Raw genomic sequence first — 13,180 nt, 5'->3', positions numbered from 1 at the left:
GTGCGGTGGACCACACATCGCTCGAGATTGCCCAAAGGCGAGTGTTGTCTGTTTTGGTTGTGGACAAAAGGGTCACTACAAAACAAATGCCTGAGTAAGAGTCAACCACAACCTGGCACGAGTGGAACTGTCCCACCTCAAAACAAGCATCAGGCTAATTCAGCACAAGTACGTGCGAATGCGCCTGTGGCTAGCCGCGGACGTGGTCCTAGTGGTCTAGCACGTGTACCATACCACCTGAAACACATGTATGCGACACAAGTGAATGCAGCTTCGGACGTGGTCACGGGTAACTGATACGTCCATTTCGCATCATGCTTTTATATCAATATTTATTGCATTATGGGCTGTTATTACATATTATATCTCAATACTTATGGCTATTCTCTCTTATTTTACAAGGTTTACCATGAAGAGGGGGAATGCCGACAATTGGAATTCTGGCTGGAAAAGGAGCAAATATTGGAAACCTATTCTGCACAGCTCCAAAAGTCCTGAAACTCCACGAAACAACTTTTTGGAATTAATAAGAATTTCTGAGCGAAAGAAATATGCCAGGGGGGCCACACCCTGTCCAGGAGACAGGGGGGCGCCCCCCCTATAGGGCGCACCCCCTATCTCCTGGGCCCCCTGTTGGGCCTCCGGCGTCTATCTTCTGCTATATCATCAATTTTACCCTGGAAAAAATCGTGGGAAATCTTACGGGACAAAACTCCGCCGCCACGAGGAGGAACCTTGACGGAATCAATCTAGGGCTCTGGTAGAGCTGTTCTGCCGGGGACACTTCCCTCCGGGAGGGGGAAATCATCACCAACGTCATCACCAACGATCCTCTCATCAGGAGGGAGTCAATCTCCATCAACATCTTCACCAGCACCATCTCCTCCCAAAACCCTAGTTCATCTCTTATATCCAATCTTGTATCAAAACCACAAATTGGTACATGTGGGTTGCTAGTAGTGTTGATTACTCCTTGTAGTTGATGCTAATTGGTTTACTTGGTGGAAGATCATATGTTCAGATCCTTTATGCATATTATTACTCCTCTGATTATGAACATGAATATGCTTTGTGAGTAGTTACATTTGTTCCTGAGGACATGGGTGAAGTCTTGCTATTAGTAGTCATGTGAATTTGGTATTCGTTCGATATTTTGATGAGATGTATGTTGTCTTTTCCTCTAGTGGTGTTATGTGAACGTCGACTGCATGACAGTTCGGCATTATTTGGGCCTAGAGGAAGGAATGGGGAAGTAATAAGTAGATGATGGGTTGCTAGAGTGACAGAAGCTTAAACCCTAGTTTATGTGTTGCTTCGTTAGGGGTTTATATGGATCCATATGTTTAATGTTGTGGTTAGGTTTACCTTAATACTTCTTTTGTAGTTGCAGATGCTTGCAATAGGGGTTAATCATAAGTGGGATGCTTGTCCAAGTTAGGGCAGTACCCAAGTACCGGTCCATCCACATATCAAATTATCAAAGTACCGAACGTGAATCATATGAACGTGATGAAAACTAGCTTGGCGATAATTTCCAATGTGTCATCGGGAGCTCCTTTATCACTATTAGAAATTGTCCAGGCTTATCCTTTGCTACATAAAGGATTGGGCCACATTGCTGCACTTTATTTACTTTATTTACTTGTTACTCGTTACTATTTATCTTATCACAAAACTATCTATCACCTACAGTTTCAGTGCTTGCAGAGAAAACCTTACTGAAAACCGCTTATCATTTCCTTCTGCTCCTCGTTGGGTTCGACACTCTTACTTATCGAAAGGAATAAGATAGATCCCGTACACTTGTGGGTCATCAAGACTCTTTTCTGGCGCCGTTGCCGGGGAGTGTAGCGCTTTTGGTGAGTGGAACTTGGTAAAGAAACATTTATATAGTGTGCTGAGATTTTCTGTTACTTGTCACTATGGAAACTAATCCTTTGAGGGGCTTGTTTGGGGTATCTTCACCCCAACCAGAAGAGCAAAGAGTTGCTTCTCAACTTACTGAACTTTATGAAAATATTTACTTTGAGATTCCTTCGGGTATGATAGAAAACTGCTAGCTAATCCATTTGCAGGAGACGGAACATTGCATCCCGATTTACACCTTATCTTTGTGGATGAAGTTTGTGGATTATTTAAGCTTGCAGGTATTCCCGATGATGTTGTCAAAAGGAAGGTCTTCCCTTTATCTTTGAAGGGAGATGCATTGACATGGTATAGGCTATGTGATGATATGGGATCTTGGCATTATAAGCGATTGAAGTTGGAATTTCACCAAAAGTTCTATCCTATGCATCTTGTTCATCGTGATCGTAATTACATATATAATTTCTTGCCTCGCGAAGGAGAAAGCATCGCTAAAGCTTGGGGGAGGCTTAAGTCAATGTTATATTCATGCCCCAATCATGTGCTCTCTCGGGAAATGATTATTCAAAACCTTTATGCTCGGCTTTCTCTTGATAATCGCAACCTGCTCGATACTTCCTGTGCTAGTTCTTATATGTTGAAGACTATTGATTTCAAATGGGACTTATTGGAAAGAATTAAACGCAACTCTGAAGATTGGGGTCCCGACGATGGTAAGGAGTCAGGTATGACACCTAAGTTCGATTGTGTTAAATCTTTTATGGATACCGATGCTTTCCGTGGATTTAGCGCTAAGTATGGACTTGACTCTGAGATAGTAGCTACTTTCTGTGAATCTTTTGCTACTCACGTTGATCTCCCTAAAGAGAAGTGGTTTAAATATAATCCTCCTGTTGAAGTGAAAGTAGTTGCACCTATTACAGTCGAAGAAAAGACTATTACCTATAGTGATCCTATTGTTCCTACCGCTTATGTTGAAAAACCTCCTTTTCCTGTTAGGATAAAAGATCATGCTAATGCTTCGACTGTTGTTCATAAGAGTAATACTAGGACTTATACACCTCCTGAGCAAATTAATGTTGAACCTAGTATTGCTATGGTTAAAGATCTCTTGGATGAGGATTTAGATGGGCATGTTATTTCTTTCTTGGGTGAGACTGCCAATATTGCTAGACCTGATACTAAGACACGTAGACCTGTTGTAGGCATGCCTGTTATTTCTGTTAAAATAGGAGACCATTGTTATCATGGCTTATGTGATATGGGTGCTAGTGCTAGTGCTATACCTTATGATTTATATAAAGAAATTATGCATGACATTGCACCTGTTGAATTAGAAGACATTGATGTTACTATTAAGCTTGCTAATAGGATACCATTAAACCTATTGGGATTGTTAGAGATGTTGAAGTTTTTTGTGGGAAGGTTAAATACCCTGCTGGTTTTCTTGTTCTTGGTTCCCCACAAGATGATTTTTGTCCCATTATTTTTGGTAGACCCTTCCTGAATACTGCTAGTGCTAAGATCAATTGTGAAAAGAATATTGTCACTGTTGGCATTGATGGTATGTCTCATGAGTTTAATTTCGCTAAGTTTAGTAGACAACCTCGTGAAAGGGAACCACCTAGTAAGGATGAAATTATTGGTCTTGCTTCCATTGTTGTTCCTCCAACCGATCCTTTAGAACAATATTTGCTAGACCATGAAAACGATATGTTTATGAAGGAAAGGGAGGAAATAGATGAAGTGTTCCTTAAACAGGAACCTATGCTGAAACATAACCTTCCCGTTGAAATTCTTGGGGATCCCCCTCCACCCAAGGGTGATCCCGTGTTTGAACTTAAACCCTTACTTGATAATCTTAAGTATGCTTATCTTGATGAAAAAGAAATATATCCTGTTATTATTAGTGCTAACATTTCAGAGAAAGAAGAAGAAAGATTATTGAAAACTCTGAAGAAGCACCGAGCAACTATTGAATATACTCTGGATGATCTTAAGGGCATTAGTCCCACATTATGTCAACACAAAATTTCAGTGGAGAAAGATGCCAAACCAGTTAGAGATCCTCAAAGACGATTAAATCCCAAGATGAAAGAAGTGGTAAGAAAGGAGATACTAAAACTCCTTGAGGCAGGTATTATTTATCCCGTTGCTAATACTGAATGGGTAAGCCCTGTTCATTGTGTTCCTAAAAAGGGAGGTATTACCGTTGTTCCTAATTATAAAGATGAATTGATCCCGCAAAGAATTATTACAGGTTATAGGATGGTAATTGATTTCCGTAAGTTAAATAAAGCTACTAAGAAAGATCATTATGCTTTACCTTTTATTGATCAAATGCTAGAAAGACTATCCAAACACGCACATTTCTGCTTTCTAGATGGTTATTCTGGTTTCTCTCAGATACCTGTATCAGCGAAGGATCAATCTAAAACTACTTTTACTTGCCCTTTTGGTACTTTTGCTTATAGACATATGCCTTTTGGTTTATGTACGACACCTGCAACCTTTCAAAGAGGCATGATGGCTATATTCTATGATTTTTGTGAAAAGATTTGTGAGGTATTCATGGATGACTTCTCAGTCTATGGATCCTCTTTTGATGATTGTTTGAGCAATCTTGATCGAGTTTTGCAGAGATGTGAAGACACTAGTCTCGTCTTGAATTGGGAAAAGTGTCACTTTATGGTTAATGAAGGCATTGTCTTGGGGCACAAGATCTCTGAGAGAAGTATTGAAGTTGATAAGGCCAATGATGCTATTGAAAAGATGCCATGTCCCAAGGACATAAAAGGTATAAGAAGTTTCCTTGGTCACGCCGGTTTTTATAGGAGGTTCATTCAGGACTTTTCTAAAATCTCTAGGCCTCTGGCTAATTTATTGCAAAAAGATATTCCTTTTCTTTGATGATGATTGTGTAGAAGAATTTGAAGTACTTAAGAAAGCTTTGATCACTGCACCTATTGTTCAGCTGCCTGATTGGAATTTACCTTTTGAAATTATGTGCGATGCTAGTGATTATGCTGTAGGTGTTGTTTTAGGGCAAAGAGTCGATAAGAAATTGAATGCTATCCAGTATGCTAGTAAGACTCTTGATACTTCCCAGAGAAATTATGCTACTACTGAAAAAGAGTTCTTAGCAGTTGTGTTTGCATGTGATAAGTTTAGACCTTATATTGTTGATTCCAGAGTTACTATTCACACTGATCATGCTGCTATTAAATATCTTATGGAAAATAAAGATGCTAAGCCTAGACTCATTAGATGTGTTCTCTTGTTCCAAGAATTTGACTTGCATATTATCGATAGAAAGGGAGCTGAGAACCCCGTTGCAGACAACTTGTCTAGGTTAGAGAATGTTCTTGATGACCCACTGCTTATTAATGATAGCTTTCCTGATGAACAATTAGCGGTCGTCAATGCTTCTCGTACTGCTCCTTGGTATGCTGATTATGCTAATTACATTGTTGCTAAATATATACCGCCTAGTTTCACATACCAGCAAAAGAAAAAGTTCTTCTATGATTTAAGACATTACTTCTGGGATGATCCACGCCTTTATAAAGGAGTAGATGGTGTTATTAGACATTGGGTGCCTGAGCATGAACAGGAACAGATTCTACGCAAGTGTCACTCTGAATCTTATGGGGGACACCACGCTGGAGATAGAACTGCACACGAGGTACTACAATTTGGTTTTTATTGGCCTACTCTCTTTAAAGATGCTCGTAAGTTTGTCTTATCTTGTGATGAATGTCAAAGAATAGGTAACATTAGTAGACGTCAAGAAATGCCTAAGAATTATTCTCTTGTTATTGAACTGTTTGATGTTTGGGGCTTTGATTATATGGGACCTTTTCCTGCCTCTAATGGTTATACACATATTTTAGTTGTTGTTGATTACGTTACTAAGTGGGTAGAAGTTATTCCAACTAGTAGTGTTGATCATAACACTTCTATTAAAATGCTTAAAGAAGTTATTTTTCCGAGGTTTGGAGTCCCTAGATATCTTATGACTAATGGTGGTTCACATTTTATTCATGGTGCTTTCCGTAAGATGCTTGCTAAGTATGATGTCAATCATAGAATAGCATCTCCTTATCATCCGCAGTCTAGTGGTCATGTAGAGTTGAGCAATAGAGAGCTCAAATTAATTTTACAAAAGACTGTGAATAGATCTAGAAAGAATTGGTCCAAAAAACTTGATGATGCATTATGGGCCTATAGAACTGCATACAAAAATCCTATGGGTATGTCTCCATATAAGATGGTTTATGGAAAAGCGTGTCATTTACCTCTTGAACTTGAACATAGGGCATATTGGGCTATCAAAGAGCTCAATTATGACTTCAAACTTGCCGGTGAGAAGAGGTTGTTTGATATTAGCTCACTTGATGAATGGAGAACCCAAGCATATGAGAATGCCAAGCTATTCAAAGAAAAAGTCAAACGCTGGCATGATAAGAGGATACAAAAGCGTGAGTTTAATGTAGGAGATTATGTGTTATTATTCAACTCTCGTTTAATTTTTTTTGCAGGAAAACTTCTCTCAAAATGGGAAGGTCCCTACGTTATCGAGGAGGTCTATCGTTCTGGTGCTATAAAATCAACAACTTCGAAGGCACAAATCCGAGGGTGGTAAACGGTCAAAGAAATAAACATTATATTTCAGGTAATCCTATCAATGTTGAAACTAATATTATTGAAACAGTAACCCCCGAGGAATACATAAGGGACACTTTCCAGAACGTTCCAGACTCCGAAAAGGTATCGGTATGTGGTACGGTAAGTAAACCGACTCCAAAACAACTCTAATGGCAATTTTTATCAGTTTTGGATTATTTAAGAATTTTAGGAAGAAAGAAGTAGTCAGAAAGGGACACGAGGCCCCCACGAGAGTGGAGGGCACCCCCCCCCCCTTGTAGGGCGCGCCCCCTGTCTCGTGGGCACCTCGTGTGCCTCCCGGACTCCGTTTTCTTGCACGTTATGTATTTTGGTCGATAAAAATTCATTATATATACTCCCGAAGGTTTTGACCACCGTATCATGCAAATATCCACTGTTTTCGTTTCGAGTTGTTACTGTTTCAGATCTAGAGCATCATGGCGTCTCCAAGCGCTCCCAAGGACAAGTTTTTCGAGAGGGTTATCAACCCCTATCTCGCGGAGGTGCTGCATCATCCTCAAACCATTGAGATGCGTGAGGGGGTGCTGCACATCCTTGATGTGGAGGGACCAAGGCATACCGGGAGCGTGGAGACAAAGCTCGAAGCCATGGAACAGGAAGTTTTCAAGTGCCAAGGGATGGTGGAGCGTGGACTCAACGCCAACTAGATGATGATCACGGAGTTCACCAACAACCACAAGCTAGATGCTAAAGTCATTTGGGAGACCATCTTCAAGCTTCAAGAGAAAATCGAGCACCTCCAATCCCAGATCTATGACCTACAAAACCAGAACTGTGAGTATGAATATAGATTCAAGCGAATGAGTTTGGCTGCAGATTTAAGGATCCCGAAGACTCGTTCATCCTTTTATGATGGAGAGCCTATGCCTTGGAAGACGGACGACAAGCCTACATCATCAACAACTCCTACTTCACCACCTCCGAGGACATAATCACATGGATATGGGCACTCCCCTTGGCAACTGCCAAGCTTGGGGGAGGTGCCCCGGTATCGTATCACCATCACACTCCTATCTTTACCGTTTTATTTAGTTCGATCCTTTTAGTAGTATCTTGATCTAGTAGATTGAAATTTAGGTATCAAGTAGTTTCGAGTTTTGCTTTGTGATCTCTTTTTGTAATCGAGTCCGTGAGTTATCTATATTAAAGATTAGTGTCGAGTCAAGGGCCTTGCTATGTTGCTATGATCTTGAGAAAGTAGAAAGAATAATGGAGTTCATATTGATCTTATGGATAGTGATAACTTCACACATAGAACGTATGAGGCATAAAAATTGTTGAGAGTTGATGAACGTAGCCTTGGTCATCGTTGCAATTAATAGGAAGTGATAAGGAAAGAGGGGTTCACATATAAATATATTATCTTGGACATCTTTTATGATTGTGAAGCACTCATTAAGTATGACATGCTAAAATAGTTGATGTTGGACAAGGAAGACAACGTAATGGTCTATGTTTTCCGACATCTCAGTTAAAGTATATTGTCATTGACCTTCCGAACATATTGAGCTTGCCTTTCCCCCTCATGCTAGCCAAATTCCTTGCACCAAGTAGAGATACTACTTGTGCTTCCAAATACCCTTAAACCCAGTTTTGCCATGAGAGTCCACCATACCTACCTATGGATTGAGTAAGATCCTTCAAGTAAGTTGTCATGTTGCAAGCGATAAAATTGCTACCTAAATATGTATGACTTATTAGTGCAGAGAAAATAAGCTTTGTACGAACTTGTTGTGGAAGTAATAAAAGCGACGGACTGCATAATAAAGGTCCACATACAAGGGGCAATATAAAGTGACGTTCTTTTGCATTAAGATTTTGTGCATCAACCCTAAACGCACATGACAACCTCTGCTTCCCTCTGCGAAGGGCCTATCTTTTACTTTATGTTTTTACTTTATGCTTGAGTCAAGGTGATCCTCACCTGTCCCTTTTTCATTTTATCCTTTGGCAAGCTCCTCGTGTTTGAAAGATCATGATATATATATCCAATTGGATGTAAGTTAGCATGGGCTATTATTGTTGACATCACCTAAAGGTGAATACGTTGGGAGGCAACACAATAAGCCCCTATCTTTCTCAGTGTCCGGCTGAAACTCTATAACCACAAGTACTGTGAGAGTGTTAGCAATTGTAGAAGACTAAGAGATAGTTGAGTATGTGAGCTTGCTGAAAAGCTCCATTATTAACTCTTTCTGATGTTACGATAAATTGCAATTGCTTCAATGACTGAGATCATAGTTTGTTAGTTCCCAATGAAGTTTTTGAACCATACTTGACATTATGAATTGCTTGTAGCTTGAGCATAGAGAATCATATGACAAAATTTATGTATGTAGTTGTTATTAGAATGATCATGATGCCCTCATGTCCATATTTTATTTTTATCGACACCTCTATCTCTAAACATGTGGACATATTTTTCGATTTCGGCTTCCGCTTGAGGACAAGCGAGGTCTAAGCTTGGGGGAGTTGATATGTCCATTTTGCATCATGCTTTTATATCAATATTTATTGCATCATGGGCTGTTATTACACATTATATCTCAATACTTATGGCTATTCTCTCTTATTTTACAAGGTTTACCATGAAGAGGGGGAATGCCGGCAGCTGAAATTCTGGCTAGAAAAGGAGCAAACGTTGGAAACCTATTCTGCACAGCTCCAAAAGTCCTGAAATATGCCAGGGGGCCCACACCCTGTCCAGGAGACAGGGGGCGCGCCCCCCTATCTCCTAGGCCCCCTGGTGGGCCTCCGACGTCCATCTTCTGCCATATCATCACTTTTACTCTGGAAAAAAATTGTGGGCAAGCTTACGGGACCAAACTCCGCCGCCACGAGGTGGAATCTTGGCGGAATCAATCTAGGGCTCTGGCAGAGCTATTCTGCCGGGGACACTTCCCTCCGGGAGGGGGAAATCATCACCAACGTCATCACCAATGATCCTCTCATCGGGAGGGGGTCAATCTCCATCAACATCTTCACCAGCACCATCTCCTCCCAAAACCCTAGTTCATCTCTTGTATCCAATCTTGTATCAAAACCACAAATTGGTACATGTGGGTTGCTAGTAGTGTTGATTACTCCTTGTAGTTGATGCTAATTGGTTTACTTGGTGGAAGATAATATGTTCAGATCCTTTATGCATATTATTACTCCTCTGATTATGAACATGAATATGCTTTGTGAGTAGTTACGTTTGTTTTTGAGGACATGGGTGAAGTCTTGCTATTAGTAGTCACGTGAATTTGGTATTCATTCGATATTTTGATGAGATGTATGTTGTCTTTTCCTCTAGTGGTGTTATGTGAACGTCGACTATATGACACTTCACCATTATTTGGGCCTAGAGGAAGGCATGGGGAAGTAATAAGTAGATGATGGGTTGCTAGAGTGACAGAAGATTAAACCGTAGTTTATGCGTTGCTTCGTTAGGGGCTTATATGTATCCATATGTTTAATGTTGTGGTTAGGTTTACCTTAATACTTCTTTTTGTAGTTGCGGATGCTTGCAATAGGGGTTAATCATAAGTGGGATGCTTGTCCAAGTTAGGGCAGTAACCAAGTACCGGTCCACCCACATATCAAGTTATCAAAGTACCGAACGCGAATCATATGAACGTGATGAAAACTAGCTTGACGATAATTCCCAATTTTTCCTCGGGAGCTCCTTTATCACTATTAAAAATTGTCCAGGCTTATCCTTTGCTACATAAAGGATTGGGCCATCTTGCTGCACTTTATTTACTTTATTTATTTGTTACTCGTTACTATTTATCTTATCACAAAACTATCTATCACCTACAGTATCAGTGCTTGCAGAGAAAACCTTACTGAAAACCGCTTATCATTTCCTTCTGCTCCTCATTGGATTCGACACTCTTACTTATCGAAAGGACTACGATAGATTCCCTACACTTGTGGGTCATCAGTAACCTATAAATCCCTCTTGCAGTAGTCTTAGTATTATTATTATTTATTTTATTACATCAAGGGCAACATATCCTTTCATATCCCGACACTTTGCTGAGGCATGTAGTTTGGACCGAACCTCCCTAGCCAAACTCATAGAAGTAGACTCACTCGGAGGCCCAATAATTGTTGAGCATGTCTTCCACAACAATCCCATATGCATTGATTGTATAATCTTTAATGCTAGCCTATACATGATTAGGCTGAGAGGGTTAGACTTGGGCCAGCCTATACGAGTCACAACTCAAATTTCGAGGACGAAATTTTTCGAAGGGGGAAGGGATGTAAAAACCCTCAAAATTAGATAACAATATTTTTGACGGCGCTATGTTACACCAGTGTCACAAGGCATAGTTAGTTGAATAATTATAATTGACCACAACACTAATATCAAAAATTTATTGCAACCAAAAAAGTTAGTATTTAGCCATGTACAATGGTTCTTCTCCAACTCCCTTATTGTTTGCAGATTTATAATTAGGCCCTTGTCTCATTCCTTACACACAAATTATATGCCATCTCGTGTCGAACCATGCACTATACACTTGTCCGTTGTACAACTCACATGATTACATGTGGAGGCTTGCATGCTCATGCAACCATGCATGTCAGCCACATCTCTCTTTTACCAAACCGACCTAGCACCCTACACTACTATAAATAGCAGCCTCCTCCTTTCACCTTTGACTTCCTCTACTGCACACAACACGCACAAGAGAGAACCAAGCTCTCCCCACCATCCCCATCCACTCTTTTGGTCGGATGCTGAGTTGCCATCAGGTACTATTCAAGTGCCTTGCTTTTGCAGCTTTGTTTGCTTGATCCATCTTCATCTTTGCTTAGAACATGAACACCTGATCTTTTGGACTCTAGTTACTTTGTAAAAAGAAGAATGATGGTTAGAAAAAGAAAGCACATAAATTAGATGAAGACAAATTGGTACATGGTGGTTTAGTGATGCATGTGTACTATGCATGTCCATCTCTGTCTTGTACTAGATCTATGTATATAATAGACATGTCATGCTGAGAATTAAATCCCAAATATTAACTTGCTAAGATTTACATGTACAGCTAATAGCTCAAGCTTCCTGTGTATGCTACTCATCTTAATGATCCCTTCCTAGTTGTATTGAACACTGTTTGGCTAATGTTTGCCATGTCTCATTTGCACATGCCTCATTCTGAAAACAGAAAAATAAATAAACATACTTTGTGCAAATCTTGTACAAATAAATTCCTGATATCCTTTTATTTTCCCTTTCCTGATCCCCTTTCTAAGTATGTTTTGAGTGATCAATGTCAATGTTCACTTGACTATTGTAGGGTCCAGAAATGAGTGCACGCGCACACACAGTAGAAGCAACATTTAGATTTAGTTTGTGGCAGCACCTAACTATCAGAAGCAATTAACTTGTCGCTTTTTGATCAAGTCGGTAATAGTAGGAATTCACTGGTTAATTCCTAGTTATGAGCTTAATTAAAAAAGAATCATAGTAGTGCGAGGATAGTGTAGTAGAGCTAAAAATTGAATAAACAATATAGAATAAATCTGGAGACCACGTCCACACCATCGAGTAAAGCTTGATTAATTCCTTGGTCTTGATATTAACAAGAAGCATGGCAGTAAGGGGAGTCATAGCACAAACACTAGCAGTAGAGGTAAGAACACTGCACAGAGAGAAATTTGGACTGACACTTACACTAGTAGCAGTAGACAAAGGCGAGCCAGGCGCCGGTAGCGGCCATGTTGCCGGAGCCGCGCCGGTTAAGATGCTCGCTCCCGACGGCCGTAGTTGCATGCCTCGTGCGTGCAGATCTGCTGGAGGAGGTTGTAGGCAGGGATATGCCATTGCTACTGCGGCCCGTGGTGAACCCATCGGACCCGATGCAGACGACGCTGGGGTTTGAGGGTGGCGGCGATTTTGGCGGCGGCGGATCAAATAAATGGGGGGATATGGTAGAGGTAGTCGAGGGGATTCTGTGGGTGTCCACGGTGTCGCCGGAGATGTCCGGAAGTGGCAGATCGAGCCGGCGGCGACCTGCTCTGTAGTTAGGGAGAGAGAGATGGAGTTGGTTCTGTTCGTGGCTGAGCATACCAGTGACAGTGAGAGAGAGAGAGAGGTAGAGAGCTGGGGAAGATGACTAGTTGGAGAAAAAAGAAATGATATTTCTGCCGGGGTTGGGTTCGACCAGCTAAACACGTTTTTTCCTTTTGAGCTTGCTTGCTTGCTCTTTGTGATGTGCACGTGCGTACTACTCCCTCCGTTCCGAAATAATTGTCTTTCTAGAGATTTCAACAAGTGACTACATACGAAGCAAAATAAGTGAATCTATATTCTAAAACATGTCTACATACATCCGTATGTTGTAGTCCATTTGAGATGGCTAGAAAGACAATTATTTTGGAACGGAGGGAGTACTTCTTGATGTGCTGTATGCATTTTGCTTCTAATTACACACTAGCATGTATCATTACCTCTTTAATTAAAATGGATTGCACCGTATGGAAGTGTTGCTTGATGCTTGGATCTTGATTAGGGAAAAGTATAAACTTCTTTGTGAAATAATTATCAGGCATAGGACCCACATCTGGTGGTTCCGAGTTGGTCGGAGCGCTACCCGGCAAGTCGTCATCTCCTTGATCATGTCTT

General features: G+C 40.6%; 1 long non-coding RNA gene across 1 annotated transcript; it reads right to left on the bottom strand.

The window, feature by feature from the left end:
• Positions 1-10,899: 10,899 nt before the first annotated feature.
• On the bottom strand, positions 10,900-12,707 carry LOC119295923. Its single transcript, XR_005144503.1, has 2 exons — positions 12,230-12,707; positions 10,900-11,403 (listed from the first exon to the last, which is right to left on the bottom strand). It is a non-coding gene; the product is annotated as an uncharacterized LOC119295923 (long non-coding RNA).
• Positions 12,708-13,180: the final 473 nt, after the last annotated feature.

The sequence above is a fragment of the Triticum dicoccoides genome, chromosome 4B (genome assembly GCF_002162155.2).
Source record: "Triticum dicoccoides isolate Atlit2015 ecotype Zavitan chromosome 4B, WEW_v2.0, whole genome shotgun sequence".
Classification (NCBI taxonomy): domain Eukaryota; kingdom Viridiplantae; phylum Streptophyta; class Magnoliopsida; order Poales; family Poaceae; genus Triticum; species Triticum dicoccoides.
Note: the sequence above shows the minus strand (reverse complement) of the source record. Positions and strands in the feature narration are given on the sequence as shown.